Here is a 16943-nt window from a genome sequence, read left to right as displayed (position 1 = left end):
GAATTGAATTAACAAGATAATTTATTTTAAATTTTGTAAGATTGCCAATTCACAAATTCAAGAATTCTTTTTTCAGATTATGCGAAATAAAATATAGCAATTCAATAAGGTTTATATTTGAAATAAAAGAAAATATTTGTTTTTTATATTATTTTATAATTATTGAAACCATTGATTAAGATTTGAAAAAATGGAATAAAAAAAAACTATAAAATTTTTGTTTATAATTTTTTTTAATTCTATAAATAATTCATGATATTTAATTCATGAATGTATATATATAGTAGTTGTTTTTTTTTGAACTATTATATGTAATTGACAAAGATTAATTTATTTCATTTATTTATAAAAGCAATTTATAAGAAATAAAATTTCATTAAAATTTATTTTAATTCTAGTTCTTTCTGAATGTTTAAATACATTAATCAATTTTTTATTAATATTTTTATTATGAATATTTAATAAGCAAATTTTCTTTTTTTTTTTAACCTTTTCATTTTTTTTTTTTGCTACAATCAAAAATATAATATAGTGTTTAAATTTCTATAAAAATTAATTATGATTATTTAGGCTATATTTATAATTATAATTATAATGATAGCGTATTAATAAATAAATTAATTTGATTGAATAAAATGTTTAATAAATTACTGTTACAATATATTTGAAGTATGTGTATGAAAGAAAATTAATAGATACTAACTTAAACATAAAATAATGCCATTGGTATTCAATAATAAATTCAATAACTGACATCGCACATTTATTGCGTTGTTATAGTTGATACAGATATTCATTCTGCCAACGCTTCCAAAATTATATATTCCTTTGAATGATCTGGAATCTGTTGTCTGTTTATTGTTATATTTTGCAGATCAAGTTCAAGAGAGACAGAGAGTAAATTACCGACCAGAAAGTGACCAGATGCCAAGCGAATTAGGTCATCAGGATCGAATGATAAGGGACTTAAGAAGCTGGAATTAAAAACTGCCTCTATTTATATCAAGACAACATCGCGTCCTCGGTTACTCGCTTGATAAGTTTTCATTGATTTAATAGAATTCTCCCACAAACGTCCGAAATGAAGTGTGCAAAGGACCATATGCCACATTTCTTTATTTAAAAAAAATTGTGTGACTTTTAAATTTCTTTCCTTGTTCAAAATAAGCTTTTTAAATTCAAATAATTTATTTCCTGCTCCAATAAAATTGATTCCATTATTCGAATAGCTATAGATATAATAGATATTGTGGTATAATTCTCAGCGTACAATAAATTTTCCTTAAGCAGTTTAAGAATGCATCCATAGAAAGATTAATGGCTAATTCAATATGAACTACCTTTATTATGAAATAAGCAGATACGAATAAGCAGATGCAATTTAGTATTGATTTTACGCATCCTATCCTTAATTAAATACGAACTTGTATAGTCCATGTTATAGATAACAAAAGGATGTGCAAAAGCTAGGCAACAAGTAAATTAGCCATTATTTGTGTTATTGTGTTATATCTTGTTCTTCTTTTTATTACTCTTAAATACTTTAAATATTTCTGAATGTTCTTTACTACTCTTTTAGCAGATTGAAAATTGTTTAGGCAACTACAATTTGATGATTTGCATACAACAATCATAAATGTTCGTAATCTAATTAATTTATAGTCTGAATGAATAATAATCGTTTATTTATGTTCAAATTTAATCGGGACATTGCTTAATCTTATCACCCAGTCTAAGAAATACGAAAGTATCTAAAAATGGATTTAATTAGTCGACTATATTGGCCTTTGGAATTTTTAAATTGTTCTTCAAGTTCTGAATTTTTAAATGCGTTTGTTGTGATATTTTTATCAGAGCTTCCTGAATACATGAATTCGTATGTAGAGAATAAATGTGTCAAATTATTCGTGAGTGGATTTCCCTTACATATATTTTTCCTTCGTATATTTTTAATGAATCGAAAACAATATGCAATTACATAAAATAATCGGCTATATATATAATGAAAATTTTGAAAACAGTTCTATCTCCTTATCTTCGATTATTGAATAGGTGTAATTATATTATCTTTTCTCTGGTAATTCAACGATATAGGAATCTGTTTGTAGGCATTGCATGTAGTCCTAAAACAACTATGATCCAGTCCACCATAGCGTTGTTGTATGCAATTCTGATAGGAAAATACCTTGAGAAATCATATCGGTTCGTTGGAACATGACTTTAAATAATAATAAATTTTAATTGTTATTTTTACAGTTCTATTTGCGAAGGTCTTCCATCATGATGGTAATGCCTTAATCCAGAATATTTCAATCATAGAATCAGTCCTGCAGAATTCTTGACTTAGATTCTAATCCAGCGTTATACGCATCTTTTCTTTGAGTTATGCAAATAGCAAAGCATCGCAAATTTCAAGTATAGAGTATAGAGTAATTTTTTTAATGATTCTTGAGCATATAGGAAGTGTATATGCCATTATTCATTGTCATCTTGTAAACGAAGACATCATGTGTCTTTTCGAAGGCATCACAAAGTCTGTAATTCGATTATCCTATAATTGTGGCTCATCTGGAGACCGCAATATTATTAATTAAGTTTATTTCAGTCTAAAATTTTATCCATGAAGTATGAATATCCTGGAAGATTTATTCCAAGAAATTTTTAATTATTATAATTGTTGTAGCAATAATTTTGCGTGTAGAATAATTACTCCTAATAAACATATTCGAAGAAGATGGCGTGTTTCATAAACGCGAAATCTATTGGAAAGTTTTATAAAGTAATAGTTTATCTTGATGCGCATTCTAGAAAAATCCAGTGTTTTTGGATTCATTTTCTGATTTGATTTCGATACCTGGTTCTGATCTTCCGCCATAATTTAATAATTTAGTTTATTGGTGGCCTACTTTCGAAGTATAAATTCTGCAGTAAAATTATAGTCAATTCGTCTTTAAAAGTTTGTGCTCGTTAGAGAATATGTTCCTGTTAGTAAATTATCAGCATAAAAATTCCGAATAAAGACCTGGTTGCTATTAGAGAAACTGTCGCTGTAATTTTCATCCAGCTATCGCAATACTCGAGTCAATAATAAAAGTGCATGTAATTCCTTAAGTTATAATATTCAATTCTTAAATCTTAAGTGGTTTTGTTTTGTATAATCTCCAAAATATGCGCAGAAAACGATTATCTTCTTTATTGACAAGTATTTGTCAATATATTTTTTCGATATCAACTGATAAAACATATTCATGTTTACGAAATCTAATTATTATTGAAAATGAATCCTGTTGTATTGTTGATCCGATATATTATATGTTGTTAATAAATAATAAATAATCCTGATATAATCTTAGCAGAATCATCAAATATAACGCGTAATTTAGAAGTAGTACTAAATTATTTAAATACTGCATAATGTGGCAAAAAATTTATTGAATTCAGGATTTTTAATTTCACGCATATATACTAGTGTTTCGTATTCCGTCATGAATTCTGTGTATTGCTATTTTCCGGATGTTTGTCCGGATATTGTTTCTGCCCAAGTGATAAGAATCTTTTATATGCTTGTTCTTGAGAATCCCCTAATTTCCGTTTTTTTAAACGGAATTCTTATAACAAAGTGTCTTATAACACAGTCACAAATAATATTCTGTACGAAATATTATTCAAGCTGTCAAATTACAATTTAAGTTGCAAACACAATCAGTTCTATCCTTATATCTCTTCGGTTGCTACATATAAATGATTTCGTCGAGTTCTTCATAAAGAAAAACCATCTTGATATCAAATTTGCTGCAGATATATTTTGTTCGAGACTGTGATAGATATCCTTTATTGAATTAAATCTAGCTACAGGACTAAATATTTCAATTTTATAATAGTCGACTCCGGCAATTTATTTAAAACCTTATGTAACGAATCTTTCCTTGACTCATTGTATGCTTCTATCGTTATTCATTTTCAGTAGACCTAATGAATTACTAATGGATTACTAATATCCATGTTTGAGTTTTTTTCAAGAAATCGATTTCATCATTCATGACTTCTTTCCATTTGATTGCATTGCTATATGTGATTGCATCATAGTTTTTCAGTTCATGGTGTTCTATGATTACAATGTTTCCGTACATGAGTCTATCGGCATATACTATCTCTTTCTGACTCTCAAATACCGGTTTTGTTCATATTGTTTTTTATTTTTTGGATCGTCTGATTCTTTATCTTGTCATTTTCTCATTGTTTTCCGATTAAATAACGATTCGACATCTATTTTAATTTTTTCGACCTTCTAATGTTCAAAGATTATGATGTTCGACTCTGATTCCCATTCTTTATCTGAATTATTTTTGCAGTGCTGGTTTGTGAATTTTATTCTGACGTATTGTCCCCTTTCAGGAAGCCAATTCGAAATTTTTTTATGTTTTCATCATACTCGATGCCTTTTTCGACTTTGACATTCTATTTTCGTCTTTTTTTTTTTTTTAGATATGGAACTATACTTCTTTCCGAAAGTTCTGACGCTCGAGACGTTTAATCTCTTCTTGAATCAATGGATACTCCTTTTTTTCCACTGATTCCAGTTCTGTTTAAAGTATAGACGGTATATTTAATTGCCACAACTCATATTATGAAACAAGAACAATATATACAAAAAAATTTCCTTTTCAAAGAATCGAAATGAAGAAATATTTCAAAGAGTTATCCAACGTTTAGAAACACATGAAATTTTCATAAAAATAATGTAGAAAAATCCAGAATACCGAAGACTTTTGCCGCAGAAGAAACAGTGCTTCGGAATGTAGAAAATCCTAATTCTAGCACCAGAAAAATAGCAAGAAGAGAAGAAATTTATCATTTTCTATATGGGAAATATTGAAGAAAAATGATTTACATTCTTTTCATCATCAGAAAATGAAAGAGTTAACTTCGGCTAATTATGTTCAAGATTATTATTTTGTTCAGAAATACAATTTTCATTGAACATATATTATTTACGAACGAAGCTATATTTATAAGAGTTGATATTTAATACATTATATGGCAAAATATAAAATACTCATGGACAATCAAAAATCCTCATTCCATAATACACCAAAATTTTTAATAACAATTTTTCGTAAATATATGGCTGGATATATTATAAAAAAAAAAGACATTGATAGAACTACATTTCTTGCCGTTACAATTAACTGAGAAACATATTTTTGAAAAAAGAATTGATGTTCTTCTTGTTGAAGTAAATTTAAATGTATTAAAAAATTTATGTTTATGCACGAAATTTATGTTTAAGGCTTCGGCATATTTTTGTAATAACATGAAAAGAATTTTAAATGAAAAGTTTAGTAACAAATGAATCGATCGTGGAGAACTAATAAATCCGCTAGATTTTTGTCTACTTAAAAAAATTTTGGAATTACTTAAAAATTTGATATATAGAAATAAAATTGAAAATGAAAATATTTTAAAAAAGAACAATAATCTAAATAAATATAAAGATATAAAAAATAATTCAAGACTAATAAAAGAAATTAGAAAGAATTTCATTTTAAATGAAAAGAATATAATTATGTATCAAAGAAAATGGATAATGTTTAAAGATTTAAAAAATAAATATGAAATGCTAAAAAATAATTTAATTATAAATTAATTTTCTATTCTTTTTGTTTTGTAATAAAAAGTAAAATTATTTAATTTATAAAATATTTAATGGTAATGAAATGAAATTCTATATACAAATGTAAGCATACAATAATACTACATACAATAGTAAGCATAATAAACAAATGGTATGAAAAAATGTAGAAGTAAGAAAAAATATGAAGAAGTAAACAAAATTAAAATAAATTATTTAATTTAAATAATAGTGTTAACTTTTTCGTTATTTGGTCCGTATGTCACATGAGCAAATTAAATTTTACATATATTGTATTATATAATATTTGGATCTTACATCAATAAACCATTTTTATTATGATATAATTTTTAAATATTTTCTATTTTACATAATCATTGCTTAGTAAACGAAAGCATTATCATTCATGGATATTACCTTCAAATAAAAATAATATTTAATTTAATAATATATAATAAGATTAATTTTTTATTGCTAATTTTTATCATTGACACTATTCTTCAAATAATTTCAGATATAGAAATTAAACGGATAAAGTTCTGGAGACCTATATGATCACTTTATTGGATTTCCATTGATCTATCTTTTTTAAAATCTTTCTCGTTATCGCAAAAATATACCGATGCCTCATCATAACAAAAAAAAAAAAACAAAAATAAGTTTCCCCAGTTAAAAGCAAGAAATATGATCCTATCAATTTATTGCCTAATATACATATATTTATCAAAAAATGTCTTTGAAAATTTTTTTACATTAATACGATTTCTTATTTATTCTTATGTTATACTAAATATTCCTCCTCTTATATGATTTTGTAAATAATATTTGTTTAATAACAATTGTATCTTCGGTACATTTTCTTTATATTTGCAAATAAAATTTTTATAAATAACTATTGATTGGAATTAACTCTTTTACTAAAAAAATATAATTCAGTTTCCTTTAATATGGAAAATTCTTTATATTTTTACTATTATTCTTTATATTTTTTTCTTGTACTAGAATTAAGATTATTAAGATTGTTAAGATTATCTTCTATTACGAAGTACTGCTTCTTCCAGCGGAATTTCTCGATTTTCTTGCTGTTAAAGTCGAAGCTAGTGAACAATATTGATTCTAACTGTATTCTGATGTACACTGTATTGTCGTCGAATTCTATCTGTTCTACTTTCTATTTCTATATCAACTCAATTGCAAGACTATCGTCTTGGTTTTTTCTTCAATCCTTCTTTTTCAGGAATAATGCACATAGAGAGGGGATTGGAAAGACCAATGGCGCTGAAGGGCGGCCTCAAAGGATGGTCCTTTGCGGAGTTGCGTCGCAGCGCGTGGGGATCAGAATCTTCGCGCTCATTCTCACGGTGGTCCATCGCATGGCGTGCAAATATGGCTCGTGAAATGGCTATTCCTGTAATATCTTTGTTTAAATTAAAGATCTGGAAAACGTAAGGGAAACCATGTCTGTTCATAAATTATTGTCAGGCTATTCGAATTATTGAAAACACAGGCCAGATGTATCTGACTGATTCATAAGCTTCCTTTTTAACATCTGCATTAACAGTATATTTAATTAGTACAAGGCATTTATAATTATTTTTTCATTCACTATTCAACAAAATGAAAAACGCTCTGCATAATACTATTTTTTATTCTAAATATGTAATATTATAATTCGTTGCTTTGTACACATAATTTCCGTCCGCTTTTCTGTAAATTTCAACCATGTCATCATTTTTAAAATTATAAACACATATATAAAATTATAATAATATATTTTATAACATATAATATAATTATATGTACATATATACATATATGTAATACAAATATGTTATATATGTATATAAAATTATATACATATAAACATATATATAAAATTATAATAACGTATAATATATTATATAACATATAATTATATAACATATATAGTTGTTAATTGTTATTGTGAAAATATTTTAATATTTGAAAATGTTTATTACAAATTTAAAAATAAATTTATTACAAATTAATGAACTGTAAATATGTTGAAAGTCATTCTTAACATGTTAAAAAAACTAAAAGTAAATGTAAATAATTTTTATATGAAATAACATGTAAAGAATTAAAAATAAAATGAAAAATTATTTCATACAATAAAATATAATTATAACAAAATATTGAAAGAATCTTATTATGTACGAATGCATGAGTATGAATGAGTATATGAGTAAAGAAACAATGTAAGAGATTATGTAAAAAATTCTAGAACAATAAATTTGTTGACAAAAATATTATGACAACGGCAACGCAGGAATTCGATATTTTCTTTTTCATATCACTTATAAAAATCATTTTAATATTTTATTCTATTATATAAATTTATTCCTTAATATTTATTAGATAATAAATTATTACCTAATAATATATATTATAATATCCCAAAGGAAGGATAAGCTTGAATATGCATTTTTATATCAAATCAAAATGTATACTAAATCACTTATTTTTAACTAATATTTAAATTTATATAGTATACATGGTGTAAAATTTCCTTAAAATACGTGATTTGAAAATTGATTTGAAAAATTATTTTTAAAAATAATTTTTAATTGATAATAAACTTACAGTTTTTTTATATAATTCAAAACTATATTATCAAAATTTTATTTAAAAATATTATTGAAAATTTTGTATGATATTATTATTTTATAAATAATATTCGTATTATTCTTTATGATCAATATATTATTACTCATTTATTATTCTTATAATTTATTTTTACGTAGTACGAACATAATTATAAAGAAAAAAATTTTTTTATTTATTATTTTACTCTTCTTATTTTATATTTTTACTTTCTTTTTTCTTTTTATTGTTGTCTTAAATTATCAATTTTTAAATATAATTTTTTATATTCTTATAATCTTTTTGATATATAATTACATAACAAAATCTGTTATTTGTACCATCAATTAAATAATTCTGTGTTTATCAAAAATGAATCATTATTTGAATTTAATTTAATATTTATTAAAAAAAATGAGATGTTGGTGTTTAATTGAGATATTTCGAATTTTTAGTTTGTTGTACATTAAGATTTTATATAAGATATATTGCGTTATATATATATATAATAATAATATAATATAAATAATGTATTATATATATACATATTTATATATTATATATACGTATTAATGTATATGATATAAATAAATATTATGTAATGTAGAATTTAATTTCATTTTAATTGTTTAAGTGTAAGATATCTAATAATAATCTAAAATATAGATTTTGATAATATATATAATAATAGATATATATAGATTTAGATATAATATAGATATAATAATATAATAATAATATAATATTATAATATAATAATATAATATAATAGAATAATAGATATAATAGATTTTGATAATAGATATATAATAATAAATAGATTTATTAATTTAATGATATTTAATGAATTCTTTCAAATATTATTTATGGAAATATTTCAGTTTTTTAATATTTGTTCATATAATATATTTTAAATTTTTATTTACAATAAAATGTTGGACAATAAAATAAATGAACTTTCACAAATAAATTTTATAAATTTCAAATCATCTATTGATTTTATGTAACATTATCTAAATTATAATACTTTTTAAAAATGGTACTTGATAGTAACATTTATAAGATTTTTATATGATTTTATAAGATTTTTTTTAGATTTTAGTAAGATTTATATAACATTAAATATATTTATAGTAATTTATAATATTTTTTACAAAAATCATAAGATTTAAAATTAAGTAATTAATGAAAGAAATATAGTCATCAACAAAACAATATATTGATAATTTTATTTTATCTTTGACAAAAAGTTATATGATTTTTTTAGGCATTATTTATTTTACAAAAAATATAGAAATAATCGTTGAATCATTACGGAAATAATTTCTTTATGAATTATTATGACTCTAAAGAAATATAAATAATATTTATCGCATTTCAAGGTCATGGAAAAGAGAAAAATATATTTCTTATATAAATCCTTATAAGGATTTTCCTAGCGGCTTTTAATTAATTCTAAGGAATTTAGCAAAGTTAAAAATTTAAGTCAGAAAATATCGAGAATTTTAGTGAAATGAGCATGTATTTCCTTATTTTTGCCGTTGGACGAGAATTCTTCAATATTATGCGATTATTTATCAAAATTCCATTTATGATATGATATATTTTCTTAACAATAAATTATATTACAAGTATCATCTTTATGAAACTTAGATCTCTCATATTCGATAATCAGAATAGATGCGTAATTATAAAGAAAACTATTTATTTGTCATATTCGATCAGAATACGATATGTTTATAACAAATATTAAATAAATTCTGCAGATTTATTTTTTGATGAAGCTGTCAGAAATTCCTTTCACAATTGGCATCCTAACTTGCAATACTTTCAAATAATAGAGAAATTCTTCAAATTAAGCTGAATAGCATAAAAAATATGATGATAATCAGAAATTGATCAGCGTATTATAAATTTTTTATTATAAATTTCTCCAAATATAATTGGTTGCAGTTGAATCAATCATATTTGAAGAATATTATCCTTGAGATGGTGTTTCTAGCCAAGCTATATGCAATATGTTAAATATATAGAATTGTGTTACCTAAATTCTTCTTTAAAATGCCAATCTTCTCAGGTAACATCATTTTTTATTTAACTTAATAAGAGGATAGCAAATAGCAGTGCGCAATATATATAATGGAAAAAGTTTTATGCGAGGAATTCCCCATATAAGGAGAGTACTTATTGCTCACGAACAAATATATATATATATATATATATTATTCAATAACTCTCGATTAATACATGTGAATTATTTTCGTTTGATTTTTTTATCAGATTTATTATAGTGAATTATAGATAAAAATATTTTTCTAATTTATATAATTTAAAACAAAACTAAAAGTAATAACACGCATCAAATTTTGTTTATTGTCGAATTAAGATATTTACAATTTTTTAATGAAATTGTAACCGTACCCTTTTCAAATGTATATTATTTCACTGTTTCTCAATAAAATGTTCACATATGTGATTCAATAGTAGATTTTTTAAACTCTTTTTAAACTCCAATGTTCTTTTTTTGGTGAGGATATTAACGAAATATATTTGTAGTTGATTATTAATAAAGAATTGAATATGATATTTCAAATAATTTTTCTATTGTGTATTGTATCAGTTATCTTTAACATATCAGAAACTTTTTTTTAGAGAAAATTTTTAGAAAAAAATACTATAATGAATACTATTAAAAAAAGTAATTCTTTTTTTAATATTTTTATCAATTGCTTATGAATTTGTTTATTTTTTTTTTTAAATCAAAAACTAATAAAGTGAAAATGTGTACTTATAGTGTTTTGAACATTTAAGCACAATATTATACAATAAATTCTTATTTATATACGTTAAAAATGGAATAATTTCAAAATAGTATTTGCGATAAAAAATCTTATAACGATAAGATTTGATTTTATTAGAAAAAATAGTATTATATCATATATTTAGAAAAAAATTAATCTATCAAAAATATTTTTCACTCATTTATCTCTTAAATTTAATACAATATATAACTTTTATGATTAGAATTTACGAAACAATAAATATCTATTTTATTCTATCTGTATCATTATTTTGTCTATGTATCATTATATGTCTATCTTTTGTATTGTTCGCGAGATTTATAAACAGTTTATTCAAAGTTTCCATAAAAATCCTTTGCTTTTATTATGCAGATCGCATTAAGCCTAAACAATAATATTATCCGAGAAGACTGTCGTTTTTGAGACTTTAATCGACACTTATAATTATATATTTTTGATACATTTCAGCCTGACTGGAGCAGAGCCCGGTCCTAAGAACGATATATTCATAGATACAGCTGATTCAACAGCAATCAACATCATTCTAGTTCGAAGAATTTTCCTTGAACTTAAAAATATCGGAAGTCAGACACTAATCACAATATTATTGTTTATTATCGTGCTCTACCGAGAAACTGAAATCCTCTCAATTGAACTTGAAAGGAAGGGATTTTTTAAAGACACGAATGTGTTACTTGTAAATAAAGGTTCAGAATGAATATGCCAGATACAATAATTAATTTGTGAATGCATCATGCTCTGATCGTCAGATTACTTATTGTTATTTGTAAAAAAAAGTCTCATTGTAAACACATAACAATTTGATCACGAAAATTTGATTACGCCAGATATAATAATTACATAGTTTTAACCATATCGTGGAATGACGGACATGATTATATGCTGTGACATTGTGAGATCCTGTTTTCTTAAATAGGTACGCTATAGATGTGCTCCGCACGTAACCATTTATACAGTCCACTCATCTTTAAGAAATATTGTACCAATACTAATTATTATGATATCTGTCGAAGAACATTTTACAAACATTCAATTATTAGTTTATATCCATTATCATTACAATAATATTGTTACGGGCATAAATATGAATAAAAAGAAATTTAAAAAAATATTGAAAATATTGAAAAAGTACAATTTTTTAAAATAATTTTATTTTTTTAGATTGATATGAAACTAAAATATGCAACTGTAAATGGAATTAATTCAATTGAATCAATTGTCAAAAGAAAATGCGAAATTATTGTATAGAAAGCAAGCGATAGTGAAAAAGAAAAAGAGAGAAATTCTAGACAAATTTCACGTAATGAAATTTTTGTTATATATATATATATATATATATATATATATATATGTATAATTTTCCATTTTTTTGTTCTATATAATATAAGATTTTATTAAAAATTTTTTATTGCTTGTAATGGAAAATTATTGTAATATATTTTTGGAACTTTTTACATAAATATGCAATATATTTAATAAAAATTAACTATAGTAAACATTTTTCTATTCTCTCTTATATTATGAAAGAATGGATATTTTATATAGATATGTATATAAAATTTAGTAATATTGCATTATATTTAAGAAACATTGACAATCAAGATATATCATTTTATTAGTGTAGCATTTTGTAACGGATTATATATATATGTGTTGAAATAGTAATTTACACATATTTAAATATGTATATATATGATATAATATATCTCTGTTAATATTGGTTAGTTGACAATAATATACCAAATAATAAAAAATACAACAATGTTGTTTTTCGTTTTTATTATTTTTTATATAAATAATATAATTGTTTTTTTAAATTATTTGATATAAGTTAATAATATATTTGAAACTTTAAAACTATTATAATACTAAAATATAATAATCTATAAAGCTTCTTTTTTTTTTCATTTTAATATCAACTGATAAATATGCATTTCTTAAAATGTATTAAATATGATTTATTATCATAACTCTTAATATAATATTAACTAATTTCTTAATATTATTATATTAAATTATGTAACCAAAAAAGATCTGTCATTTTTTGTCATAAATTGAAAATTGGACACTAAAAATCTTTTAAATGTATTAATAGAAAGTCATTATATAGACTTCTTTCGAGAATATAGAATATAAAATTTCTTCTTTTATTATTAAATAAAAAATTATATTATTAAAATATTAAAAAATATTAGAAATAAAAAAATTCAATTAATTCATCGTATATAGAATATTAATTCTACTATATAATTATATGTAATATTAATATTTCGTAGAAATATTCAAAAAGAATAAAAACAAAGAGTTTTATTTTATATTCAAAATAATCATTAATTTATTATTTATAATATTATTTTTTTTAAAAATTATTATTTTTCATTGAAAACATAAACATTGAGAAAAATTATTTTGAATAAGGTATTTTCTTTTATATTTCTTCAACTTTTCTTTTATCATATTATATAAATATAATAAAATTTTTTTTAATAATTTATAAAATTATTAAAATTTATTATATTCCATTTATAAATATGTATACTCAATGTATTAGAAATAAAAAAAGGGAAAAATATAAAATATATAGAAAGAATATAGAAAGAAAAAATTTTGATTAACAAAATATAATTGCATGATTGAACAAAGAAAGAAACTAATCTTTAAGAACAAAAATCTTTCAGTTAAAATATAATAACAGTTTTTCCAATATGATTGCACATACGGAAATAATGCATGTTTTGCTGCTTCATTAAAAATCTAAATGCAAATATTAAAACTATAAAAAAAAAGATAATTTTTTAATTTCCTGCTGAAAATAAAAAACTCATACTGATATTAATAGATTTTATGTTTGTTTTTTTCATTCTATTTTTTTTTTTTTTTGTTATTATTCCTGCAATCAGAGAAGTTCCAACAAGTATTTGCATATTTCTTCGTAAATGAAGAATTTTTAGTGTCTCTTCATACTGATGTTATATTAAACAGTCATGTGAAATTTGCCATTGGTGAAATAATAAATTTATTTAATAAATAAAAATACGATTCTATATCAATATTTTGCATGAATTGATTTAATAAAATAATTAATATTAGAAATATAATTAAATATTAGAAAATTTTATGTATCAAAGACTATTAATATTTAGTTTAATAAAAATAAATAAAATTTATTTTAAAATTCTATATTTTTTGTTGTTTTTAATACAAATTTATCTATTATTTTCACAAATATTTTTTTATATAAAATTTTTTATATAAAAAAAGTATAAATATAAATATTATTGAACTAATAGTAGAGAATAAATTTGTATGAAAAAGCAAATTGAAAATGTAAAATATTTTTTACAAAGTTTCATTTCTTATATATCAAGTATTTATAGATTTGTATTTATGTAATATAATACTATAATATATAATATAATAATCTTAATAATAAGCGACATAATATTTGTAGACGATTTATATTTATAATTCTATGTATTTTGTGTTTCTAATTCTATTTCATTGATTAAAAATAAAAAAAAATATAATTTAGCTTATGTTAACGAAATTAAAAACTTAATTTTCGTAACGGGATAATTTAATATAGAATATTAAATTTTTATTTATTTCTTTTATTATATTACTCTCTGCCAAGACTTTTATTATTTATTATTATTTATGTAAGTATTCTTAAATAAAAAAGAAGTTTGATTATCGAAAATAATTATTAAATAATATAATTATTGTTAAAATTTAATAAAGTACGACTTTAGATTCCATAAAAAGAAATTCTTAATTGAATATAGGATGTAACATAAGGATGTAAAATTGTATTTATATTATGAACTTTGAATGAATTAGCTCTACCTATTTTTATAGCTGATTGATTGAATTCCATGAATTAATTGTTTTTTATTTCTGCGGCGATTAATTGCTATTTGATTAATTTCCATGGTTTTTAAATGATATCTGATGAATTCTGATTTTCTGTTATGAATTTTGATTTTTTTTTCAGTAATTATTTCCGACGAAAATATAAGAAAAGGTGAAAAAGAAAACCAATGATTACGTTAAAGGAAAATTTCAAAAAATAAATGTTTGAGATCTCAATATATAAGAATTAAGCAAAATTTAGCAACTTTTGCAGAACTTTCGTTTTTCAATAATTGGGCAATGTATTTGGGATGGAAATGTGACTTATGAAATGGCTATCGCTATAATATCGAATAACTGTTATTGAGAGTTTAGAACAATGTAATGAAATTATATCTGCTCGTAAATTACTGCTAAAAAACCTAAACTGTTGAGAATATTGAAACCACTTCAACATAATTCAGTCTTGGTTTTTTAACAGGAAATAAGAAAGATCCTTAATAAAAAATAATCGAAAAGCTGGCTAATTAACCGAGATAATGGAAAAATATTGTTATTATATATCATGAATTATATTTAGTAATAAAATAATTACATGAAAGAAAATTACGCAATAAAAAATTTGAAATTGTTATATAGTCTTAGTTCAAATCCAGAATATGTAATTCATTCATTGTTTTATATTGAAGTTTATAATATTCGAATTAAACATCGAATTTATTTTTACCATTTTGAATTTTATTTTACCAATTTTGAATTTTAATTTTTAATATTTGTTCTCTTCAATATTTATATATTTGTATCCTTTGATCTATAAATATAATTAACGATTATATTTAATTTAAATTTCAATGAAAAGTAGAAAAATAATGAAATAAATTAATTTAATTTAATTTTCATTTTAAAATATTTTCATAAATATATATATATATATATACATGTACATATATAAAATAAATAAATAAATAAATAATTCGTGTATTATTTTTTTATATGAATAATGTTAGCGTGATATTTCGATCGAATATTATTTGAGGAAGAAAGCAACATGATCTTTTTTTAATTCTTTAATGTTTTTTACTAATAAATCGAATTTGAAAAGTCGAATATTTTCCAATTAAAGTTTTTCTTCTAATTATCTAAAAAAGAGAATTGGAAATTGGGAAAAAGTTTATATGGCTTAATTTTCGTAAATTTTAGTTTGTCGTTTCTATTTTTAAAGTTTTCTCAACAAAATACAAGGATTCTCTGCATGTTCGTAAAAACTTACGAATATTACATAATTTGTTAATTCCCTATTTATTCATTAATTATTATTGCGTACAAAAAGTTTTTAAGTTTACATATTTTCACCTGAATTTCTCTCTTATTTAATTTTTTATTTATTCTTTCATTATTAATATTGTATTTTTTTTCAAGAGAGAAAATAAAATGGAAAATTATAATTTATTTAAATTAAATATTAATAAAGAAATACAATAAAGAAATTAAAGATATATATATATATGTGATCATTAAGAAAAATATAATAGTTCTAATAGTTTACATTTTTCATTTCTAATAAAAATAAAAATCAAATTTGAAAATTTAGTGTATACACTGTAATATATGTGTATTACATGTATATGTTATTGAAAATTATTTATTTTAATGGTTTTTTTCAAGTTTATGAAATATTTTAAAAATTAAAAATTAAATTTTTAAATTTTTCTTTAATTGAATTATAATCTTTGAATTTTTATATCTTTTTGTGCTTGATTTATATTATTTTTAAACTTAGTTTTAAAAAATGTATTAACAATAAAAAAATCATGATTGACAAAGCTAAAATATTTCATAAATTAAAAGATAGTAAAATTAACTGTAAATCACTATTTAAAAATAATACATAAAACAATGAAATTAAATTAAATAACATTTTAAAAAAACTTTTCAAAAAACAAAAATACTCCTTTTTTCTCTTTCTTTCATTGTTAAATAAAGAAATACTTAACAATCTTGCGATAATTAAAAAAACGCAATAAATCAATAAA

General features: G+C 21.8%; 1 protein-coding gene across 6 annotated transcripts in view; it reads left to right on the top strand.

The window, feature by feature from the left end:
- Positions 1 to 16943, top strand: part of LOC107998631 (uncharacterized) — a 438394-nt gene that overhangs the window by 46443 nt on the left and 375008 nt on the right. The window contains exons 2-4 of one of the 6 annotated variants that reach the window (XR_009829400.1): positions 875 to 1024; positions 4486 to 4600; positions 6870 to 7788. The exons of 1 other annotated variant lie outside the window; for it this stretch is intronic. The gene's annotated coding sequence lies outside the window, so the exon portion shown is untranslated. Of the gene's footprint in view, positions 1 to 874; positions 7914 to 16943 lie in introns of those variants that run through there. 4 more of the 6 variants (XR_009829398.1, XR_009829401.1, XR_009829399.1 and 1 more) reach the window with 4 other exon arrangements.

This window comes from Apis cerana, linkage group LG4, assembly GCF_029169275.1.
Source record: "Apis cerana isolate GH-2021 linkage group LG4, AcerK_1.0, whole genome shotgun sequence".
NCBI classification, from domain to species: domain Eukaryota; kingdom Metazoa; phylum Arthropoda; class Insecta; order Hymenoptera; family Apidae; genus Apis; species Apis cerana.
Note: the sequence above shows the minus strand (reverse complement) of the source record. Positions and strands in the feature narration are given on the sequence as shown.